This window comes from Arachis stenosperma, chromosome 7, assembly GCF_014773155.1.
Source record: "Arachis stenosperma cultivar V10309 chromosome 7, arast.V10309.gnm1.PFL2, whole genome shotgun sequence".
NCBI classification, from domain to species: Eukaryota; Viridiplantae; Streptophyta; class Magnoliopsida; order Fabales; family Fabaceae; genus Arachis; species Arachis stenosperma.
Genome location: NC_080383.1, coordinates 23,900,775 through 23,911,054, shown reverse-complemented (window position 1 = coordinate 23,911,054; position 10,280 = coordinate 23,900,775). Strand labels below are relative to the sequence as shown.

The following is a 10,280-nucleotide window of genomic DNA, read 5'->3' as shown; positions in this document are numbered from 1 at the left end:
TCTGTTTTGAGAGAAGCTCTTCATGCTTCCTCTCCATGATGATAGAGGGATGTCCTTGGGCCTTAAACACCAAGGATTTTTCATTCACTTGAATGATCAACTCTCCTCTATCAACATCAATCACAGCCTTTGCTGTGGCTAGGAAGGGTCTGCCAAGGATGATGGATTCATCCATGCACTTCCTAGTCTTTAGGACAATGAAATCAGTAGGAATGTAATGGTCTTCAATCTTCACCAAAACATTCTCTACAAGTCCATGAGCTTGTTTTCTTGAATTGTCTGCCATCTCTAATGAGATTCTTGCAGCTTGCACCTCAAAGATCCCTAATTTCTCCATTACAGAGAGGGGCATGAGGTTTACACTTGACCCTAAGTCACACAAGGCCTTCTTGAAGGTCATGGTGCCTATGGTACAAGGTATAGAAAACTTCCCAGGATCCTGCCTCTTTTGAGGCAGTTTCTGCCTAGACAAGTCATCCAGTTCTTTGGTGAGCAAAGGGGGTTCATCCTCCCAAGTCTTATTTCCAAATAACTTGTCATTTAGCTTCATGATTGCTCCAAGGTATTTAGCAACTTGCTCTTCAGTGACATACTCATCCTCTTCAGAAGAAGAATACTCATCAGAGCTCATGAAAGGCAGGAGTAAGTCCACTGGAATCTCAATGGTCTCATTTTGAGCCTCAGATTCCCATGGTTCCTCATTGGGGAACTCAGAGGAGATTGGTGCACACCCATTGGGGTCTTCCTCAGTGGCGTCCACCTCCTCTCTTTCCTCTCCATATTCGGCCATGGTTATGGCTTTGCACTCTCCTTTTGGATTTTCATCTGTATTACTGGGGAGAGTACTAGGAGGGAGTTCAGTAATTTTCTTACTCAACTGACCCACTTGTCCTTCCAAATTCCTAATGGAGGACCTTGTTTCATTCATGAAACTTTGAGTGGTTTTGATTAGATCAGAGACCATTGTTGCTAAGTCAGAGGTATTCTGCTTAGAACTCTCTGTCTGTTGCTGAGAAGATGATGGAAAAGGCTTGTTAGTGCCAAGCCTATTTCTTCCACCATTATTGTTATTGAAACCTTGTTGAGGTCTCTCTTGATTCTTCCATGAGAAATTTGGGTGATTTCTCCATGAAGAATTATAGGTGTTTCCATAGGGTTCTCCTAGGTAATTCACCTCTTCCATTGAAGGGTTCTCAGGATCATAAGCTTCTTCCTCAGATGAAGCTTCCTTAGTACTGCCAGGTGCATTTTGCATTCCAGACAGACTTTGAGAAATCAAATTGACTTGTTGAGTCAATATCTTGTTCTGAGCCAATATGGCATTCAGAGTATCAATCTCAAGAACTCCTTTCTTCTGATTAGTCCCATTGTTCACAGGATTCCTTTCAGAGGTGTACATGAATTGGTTATTTGCAACCATTTCAATTAGCTCTTGAGCCTCTGTAGGCGTCTTCTTCAAGTGAAGAGATCCTCCAGCAGAGCTATCCAAGGACATCTTAGATAGTTCAGAGAGACCATCATAGAAAATACCTATGATGCTCCATTCAGAAAGCATGTCTGAGGGACATCTTCTGATTAATTGTTTGTATCTTTCCCAAGCTTCATAGAGGGATTCTCCATCCTTCTGTCTGAAGGTTTGGACTTCCACTCTAAGCTTACTCCATCTTTGAGGTGGAAAGAACTTTGCCAAGAAGGCATTGACTAGCTTTTCCCAAGAGTCCAGGCTTTCTTTAGGTTGAGAATCCAACCATATTCTAGCTCTGTCTCTTACAGCAAAAGGGAATAGCATCAGTCTGTAGACCTCAGGGTTAACCCCATTAGTCTTGACTGTGTCACAGATTTGCAAGAATTCAGCTAAGAACTGATGAGGATCTTCCATTGGAAGTCCATGGAACTTGCAATTCTGTTGCATTAGAGAAACTAATTGAGGCTTAAGCTCAAAGTTGTTTGCTCCAATGGCAGGGATAGAGATGCTTCTCCCATAGAAATCAGGAGTGGGTGCAGTGAAGTCACCCAGCACCTTCCTTGCATTGTTGGCATTGTTGTTGTTTTCGGCTGCCATGGGTTCTTCTTCCTTGAAGAATTCGGTCAGGTCCTCAACAGAGAGTTGTGCTTTAGCTTCTCTTAGCTTTCTCTTCAAGGTCCTTTCAGGTTCAGGATCAGCTTCAACAAGAATGCCTTTGTCTCTGCTCCTGTTCATATGAAAGAGAAGAGAACAAGAAAATGTGGAATCCTCTATGTCACAGTATAGAGATTCCTTGAAGTGTCAGAGGAAAGGAGAAATAGAAAGAAGAAGGAGAAGAATAATTCGAACTTTAATTAGATAAGGTTCGAATTGTGCATTAAGAAGGAGTGGTACTCCATAAATAGAAGGATGTGAGAAGGAGGGAAGAGAATTTTCGAAAATTCAATCAAAAGATTTTGAAAACATTTTGAAAAACACTTAATTGATTTTCGAAAATAAAAGTAAGAAAGAAATCAAGTGATTTTTGAAAAAGGATTTGAAACTAGAAATCAAAAAGATTTGATTGAAAACTATTTTGAAAAAGATGAGGTTAAGAAGATATGATTAGTTTTAAAGAGATGTGATTGAGAAGATATGATTTGAAAACAATTTTAAGAGATATGTTTTGAAAACAATTTTAAAAGATTTGATTTTGAAAATTAATGACTTGCCTAACAAGAAAAGATATGATTCAAACATAAAACCTTCCTCAACAGAAAAGGCAAAAAATGTTCAATCAAATCACTAATTGTTAGTAAGTATCTTTGAAAAAGGAAAGAAATTGATTTGAAAACATTTGATTGAAAAGATATGATTTGAAAAAGATTTGATTTTGAAAAACTTTGAAAACTTGAAAAAAAATTTGATTTTGAAAACAAAATCTTCCCCCTAGCACCATCCTGGCGTTAAACGCCCAGAATGGTATACATTCTGGCGTTTAACGCCCAAAATGCCACCTCTTTGGGCGTTAAACGCCCAACCAGGTACCCTGGCTGGCGTTTAAACGCCAGTCTGCCTTCTTCACTGGGCATTTTTGAATGCTCAGCTTTTTCTGTATAATTCCTCTGCAGCATGTTCTGAATCTTCAATTCTTTGTATCATTGACTTGAAAAGACACAAATTAAAAATATTTTTGGATTTTTAATAATCAAAATGCAATAAGAATCAAATAACAATGCATGCAAGACACCAAACTTAGCAGTTTGTATACTACTAACACTATATGAGACACATAAACACTCAAGCCAAAAGGATTCAAAGATCAAAACAAAGAAATATATGCATGGATTCGAAAAATATAACAAAAACATGCATTTGACACTAAACCTAAGATGAGACTCTAGACTCAAACAAGAAATATTTTTGGATTTTATGATTTTTTTTTTGATTTGATTTTTTTGTGTTTTTCGAAAATTAAGTGGAAAAAGATATCAAAATTCTTAATGAGAATTCCAGGAATCAGTGCAATGCTAGTCTAAGACTCCGGTCCAGGAATTAGACATGGCTTCACAGCCAGCCAAGCTTTCAAAGAAAGCTTCGGTCCAAAACACTAGACATGACCAAAGGTCAGCCAAGCCTTAGCAGATCACTGCTCCAAAAGCAAAATTGATGAAAATCAACAAGCTCTTGTGGTGATAGGTTGAAACCTCGGTCCAATCAGATTAGACATGGCTTCTCAGCCAGCCAGATTTCAACAAATCATCATGAAACTCTAGAATTCATCTTCAAGAATTTCGAAAAAAATAAATACCTAATCTAAGCAACAAGATGAACCGTCAGTTGTCCAAACTAGAACAATCCCAGGCATTGTTACCAAAAGCTTGCTCAAAACTTGAACAATCCCCGGCAACGGCGCCAAAAACTTGGTGCGCAAAATTGTGAACAATACTTTTCACAACTCTCATAATCCCTGGTCATGAACTCCAAAAACTTGGTGGTTCAATTCCATGGCATTACACAACTTCGCACAACTAACCAGCAAGTGCACTGGGTCGTCCAAGTAATACCTTACGTGAGTAAGGGTCGATCCCACGGAGATTGTTAGCATTGAAGCAAGCTATGGTCATCTTGTAAATCTTAGTCAGGCAGACTCAAATGGATATGGTGATGAACGAAAATAATATAAAAGATAAGGATAGTGATACTTATGTAATTCATTGGTAGGAACTTCAGATAAGCGCATGAAGATGCCTTCCCTTCCGTCTCTCTGCTTCCCTACTGCCTTCATCCAATCCTTCTTACTCCTTTCCATGGCAAGCTCGTGTAGGGTTTCACTGTTGTCAGCAGCTACCTCCCATCCTCTCAGTGAAAATACGTCCCTGATGCTCTGTCACAGCATAGGCTAATCATCTGTCGGTTCTCGTTCAGGCCGGAATAATATCCATTGACACTTTTGCGTCTGTCACTAACGCCCTAGCCTGCTAGGAGTTTGAAGCACGTCACAGTCATTCAGTCATTGAATCCTACTCAGAATACCACAGACAAGGTTAGACCTTCCGGATTCTCTTGAATGCCGCCATCAGTTCTCGCCTATACCACGAAGACTCTGATCTCACGGAATGGTTGGCTCGTTTGTCAGGCGAGCACTCGGTTGTCAGGCGATCAACCATGCATCGTGCAATTAGGAATCCAAGAGATATTCACTAAGCCTCGAATGCTTGTAGAACAAGAATGGTTGTCAATCACCTTGATCATGGGTGAGAATGGTGATGGGCGTCAATCATCACCTTCATCAGGTTGAAGAACAAGTGATATCTTGGACAAAGAACAAGCGGATTTGAATAGAAGAACAATAGTAATTGCATTCATACTCGAGGTACAGCAGAGCTCCACACCTTAATCTATGGTGTGTAAAAACTCCACCGTTGAAAATACATAAGAACAAGGTCTAGGCATGGCCGAATGGCCAGCCTCCCAAAGTGATCAAAAGATCTCTAGAAAAAGGTTCCAAAGATCCGAAGATTCTTAATACAATAGTAAAAGGTCCTACTTATAGAAAACTAGTAGCCTAAGGTGTACAGAAATGAGTAAATGACATAAAAATCCACTTCAGGGCCCACTTGGTGTGTGCTTGGGCTGAGCAATGAAGCATTTTCGTGTAGAGACTCTCCTTGGAGTTAAATGCCAGCTTTAGTGCCAGTTTGGGCGTTTAACTCCCAATTAGGTGCCAGTTCCGGCGTTTAACGCTGGAATTTCTTGAGGTGACTTTGAACGCCGGTTTGGGCCATCAAATCTTGGGCAAAGTATGAACTATTATATATTGCTGGAAAGCCCAGGATGTCTACTTTCCAACGCCGTTGAGAGCGCGCCAATTGGGCTTCTGTAGCTCCAGAAAATCCACTTCGAGTGCAGGGAGGTCAGAATCCAACAGCATCTGCAGTCCTTTTGAGTCTCTAGATCAGATTTTTGCTCAGATCCCTCAATTTCAGCCAGAAAATACCTGAAATCACAAAAAAACACACAAACTCATAGTAAAGTCCAGAAAAGTGAATTTTAACTAAAAACTAATAAAAATATACTAAAAACTAACTAGATCATACTAAAAACATACTAAAAACAATGCCAAAAAGCATACAAATTATCCGCTCATCAACTAGCATGGTACAATTCTTCTAAAATTCAGATCCTTGAATATGACAAGATTACCATTCTGTCCCTTAACTCTAAGATGACAAAAATGTCCTTCTGACCACGTATCAGTAGCCTTGCAAAAGCGATAAGAAATATTTCAATGAGACAGAAATAATTTGATAATACACCAAAATTTGATTCACAGAATATATTAGGAAATAGATTTTTACCAGCTATACTCAAGCCAAGGGCAGAAGCTATATTTTCTTGGGTGATGTTGATTTTACTACACCGTGTGCTCAGTCTGTAACGGGACAGATCAAATGAATATGCCAATTGTTTCAATAGGTTATGTGGCACATTCATTGGAGGGATATATATCAAACCACCAAATCCCAGTCTCGAACAATTGTTTTCTTGTCCTCGCTCATGTTTTGAAATTTATCATGAATTGAACTTGTCAAATATCTCAAATTATAGATTTTCTGTAAATAAATGAGAATCATGTAAATAAACTATATTTATACAAAATAAATTGAGTTGTTTAAACATATATATGCTTACATTATATTTTGGTTCTACCTTTGGTGTCATTTTTTCTGTAAGGAATAAAAAAAGGTTAATACACCGAAAGAGAAACCATATATATCGAAATACAAACCAAATAATCGAAATACAAACCAAACATGCCACTATTGTTTTTTGATTACATCATACAATGTGAAATCAGAAAAGCATGCAACTAAATCAAACATGGATAAAATAATACCAGAAGCATTACAATAAAATTCTATGGTTTTTTTTTTCAAGAAATCGATGAACAAAAGTCCTGATAAATGGACAAAAACAGTTACAAATCACTACAAATCACTCAAATATGTACATAATAATATTAGAAGCATAAGAACAATATTCTGTCGTCCACCTACAACATAAAGAGTACAAAACCACCAAGTATACCTCAATTCCGGTGAAATATACAGAAACATAGGCCAAATATATCGAAAGACAAACCAAATAGACCGAAACATAAACATGAATACAATGATACCAGAAGCACTACAGACACTCATTTCAAAACATGCAAAACTCAAACATGCAAAAAAATACATTCAAATCCCCAAACACATGCAAATATAGGTTAAACTATACAACAAACACTACGTGATATTTTTACACCGACCTAACACAGTTATCACTACATAACATTACACCGACCTAACATAGTTATGACCAAATGAAGCATATAATGAGAACAGTAACACAAGAACACAAAATAAACTGCAAAATTACTACGTAGCATTTTACGATCAGAATGAGAAAGAGAAAAGTGAGAAAACTGCAAGATTAATGAACATTACCTTCAATAATCTTTCGTCTTTTCTTTTTGTGTTTGTTGGTGAAGATTTTGACTTCATCTTTGAAACTTTCTTGACTTTTCGCGACAATTTAAGAGATTTTTTTAGAGGTTTTGATCGTTGTTTGAATTTTGAGCATTGCAGTTTTGATCGAGGGAGAAGAATCATTTTTCATAATAAGGTTTGTGCTATTCGATAGTCTTCAAAGTGCATGTTTACACGCATTCTAACCTGAGGATTATTTTTGTTGGGTTTGGACCAACTTATTTGGACTTATTTGCCAATAAAATTTGTATGTGTAACAGGTCTGTAATAATAATAATATGATACTAGCCTCATATATTATTTTTCATTGAAGCTACTATGTTGGATCTTCAGATCTGATACTAACCTCTGATACTCTATTGTTTAGGGTAGAGAACTTTGCCCTTTTTAAAAGTCTTATATTCATTAATTTGTAAAAATTTTTCTCTTTTTACTAGTATAAATAATCTTTGTATCCTTTTTGTTTTCAAAAAATAGTTACATTGAATTATATATGATTTATTTATAAATGAATTTGAATTGTATTATGATTTATTTATAATAAATTTTATGTTTATATTTTCTAGAGTTATTTTAAAAAAATATATAAGAGGTTAGTTTTATATTCTTTGCTTGACCAACCAAAATAAATTCTTACCTATTTTTAGCATAACCTCATAAAAATTGAGGAATCAAACCACATTCCAACATCAACAAAGTTTTAACGATAGTAGCATTGATCAACTTTTTTATATAAATAAAAGAAATATATTATTTGTCAATATTATAATTTTTGAAAAATTTACGTATTTAAATATTATTAAACTATGTTTTGGTTATTGTGCATATTTAAAATATATACACAACAAGACACATTTACAAAAATCACATATCTCGATTACTAAGTAATTATGATATGTAAGGAGAAATTCTATGAGAGCAGTCAGGAGTTTTTTTTTTTGGAAGTAAAATTTTAAAAGTATTTAATCTCACCCATATTTATCTTATTCCAAAAATTTCAAATGCTAGAACCATGAAAGATATTTGGCTTATAAACTTAAGCAGTGTTTTTTACAAAATTTTATCTAAAATTCTACTGCATAGAGCTCAGTTTGTAATGAACAAAATCATTAGTGACAACCAGAGCGCTTTCATAATAAGTCGCTTGATTAGTGATAATATACTGATCGCCCATGAATTTAAGCACTTCTTAAAGAATAAGAAATATGATAACTTTGAATTGGTTATGAAATTAGATATGAGTAAGGTATATGACAGGGTGGAGTGCAAGTTTGTTTGGAATATTATGTGAAATTTGGGCTTTTGTAACAAATGGATGAATTGGATTCAGGAACTCTTGACAACAGTCTCTTATTTTGTTATTGTGGATGGTCAACCTCATAGTTTTTTCAAACCATGTAGAGAATTACGTTAAGGTGATCCTGTTTTTCTCAACCTTTTTCTATTTTGTGCAGAGAAAAATTTTCACCTTCTCCACAAAGGAGAACAGAACTTGAAAATTTTAAGATTGAGACTTAACCATAAATGTTCGAAAGTCAATCATCTATTTTTTTGCTGATGACTCAATTTTATTCAGCAAAATTACTGAGGAAGGCTGTCAAAATCTAATTCGCATCCTACAAATTTATGAGGAAATTAGTGGACAAGTGATAAACTTAGATAAATCATTTGTCTTCTTCGGTAAAAACACTCTTATTCCTATCCGAAATAGTTTGACTCAGATTTTACATATTTTCATGTTAAGAACCAAAATAAATATCTCGGGCTACCAACAATTATTCAAAGATTTAAACGAATTACTATCTCCTATATTAAAGACAAGGTGCTACAGAAACTGCAATATTAAAAGCGCTCTTTATTATCATCAAGCGGACGGAAGATCTTGATTAAAGTTGTTGTAACAGCATTCCCAATTTATACATTAAGCTTCTTTAACTTCCGGAGACCTTAGTTGATGAAATACAAAGAGCTTTGCTCCAGTTTTGGTGGAGACAACGTGGTTTGGAGAGACGACTGCAATTGGTTGAATGGAAGACCTCGTGTAGGCTAAGATCATAGGGAGGACTTAATTTAAAGACTTAAAAGTATTTAATTTTTCCATGTTAGCAAAATAAGACTGGAGATTATTGACGAAGCCTTATTCACTTCTACACAAAATTTATAAAAGTAAATATTTTTAATATTGTAACTTTCTAATAGCAGAAGCTGGAAACAACCCTTTTTGAGGCTGGAGAAGTGTACTAGAGGGTAGGAAGGTATTGGAGAAGGAGATTTTGCGGAAGGTTGACAGGGAAAACTCAATCAGAATTACAGAGGATTTTTGGCTAAATAAATTTACTCTAATCATATTCAAGCAACAGGGTACACTCCACAGTGGGTCTTAGAATTGATTCTACTAGACAGAATTGCAGAAGTTATTCTTAGAACTCCAATTAAAGAAGGGGAAGATGAAATTACCTGGGTGAAAGACAAGAAAGGAACTTACACAGTAGCATCCGGCTATAGCTTGGTATTCCAATTTTTTCACGCACTAATTTTCTCCCAGAACAGTGCCGCCATAAAGAACTCTGGTCTGTAATTTAAGGGCTCAAATGTCAATTAAAAATCAAGAATTTCTTATGGAAAGTGACGTATGAAGGCTTATCTGCGAAGATGAAATTGCACGAAAGAATCAACTCAATACATTTTTCACTGCCTTTGGGAATGTCCATATGCCATTGAAGTTTGGGAAGCAAATGCCATCCCCACTCCAGTTCAGATGGAAGATCCATGGAAGTGGTGGTTCCGATTCATCAAAGTAGTAGGAAAGGGAAGAAAGGGAGAAGACACTACAACTCTAGCTCATCTTTGAAGGAGACAAGAAACCCCCTCTTTTAGTTGTAGAGCATGCACGTCGAGCATTGGAGAAAGACCCAAGTCCCATCTAACCTCACTTTCTATTCTATTTACTTCTTCGTTACTTTTGAAGCATGAAATACATTAGCCACCTCATTTGATTTCTTTCACACTCTATTTTAATTGTCTTTGAATTTTTTTAGTTGGATCTTTTCCGTTTTTGGCTGTTGCTTGTAGTCCTTATTAGACCAAACATTGAATAAATTACCAAATGTACCAATGAAAGATGAAAACGCTGACAATTATACCCATAGAAGACCGAAACTAACTTTGTACCCATTGAAGATGCGGTCCGTGTGACAGATATACCCTGCCTTGGTTTGACACCAGCTTCGTGCTTAAACGAACCTACGTGGCACTCCAAACCCCCCAAACCCCTATCTACGTGGATTAAACCTTTTTTTTTG

General features: G+C 36.2%; 1 non-coding gene across 1 annotated transcript; it reads left to right on the top strand.

Moving 5' to 3' along the window:
* The first annotated feature begins 1,549 nt into the window (after positions 1 to 1,549).
* On the top strand, positions 1,550 to 1,657 carry LOC130942540 (small nucleolar RNA R71). Its single transcript, XR_009071108.1, has one exon. It is a non-coding gene; the product is annotated as a small nucleolar RNA R71 (small nucleolar RNA).
* Positions 1,658 to 10,280: the final 8,623 nt, after the last annotated feature.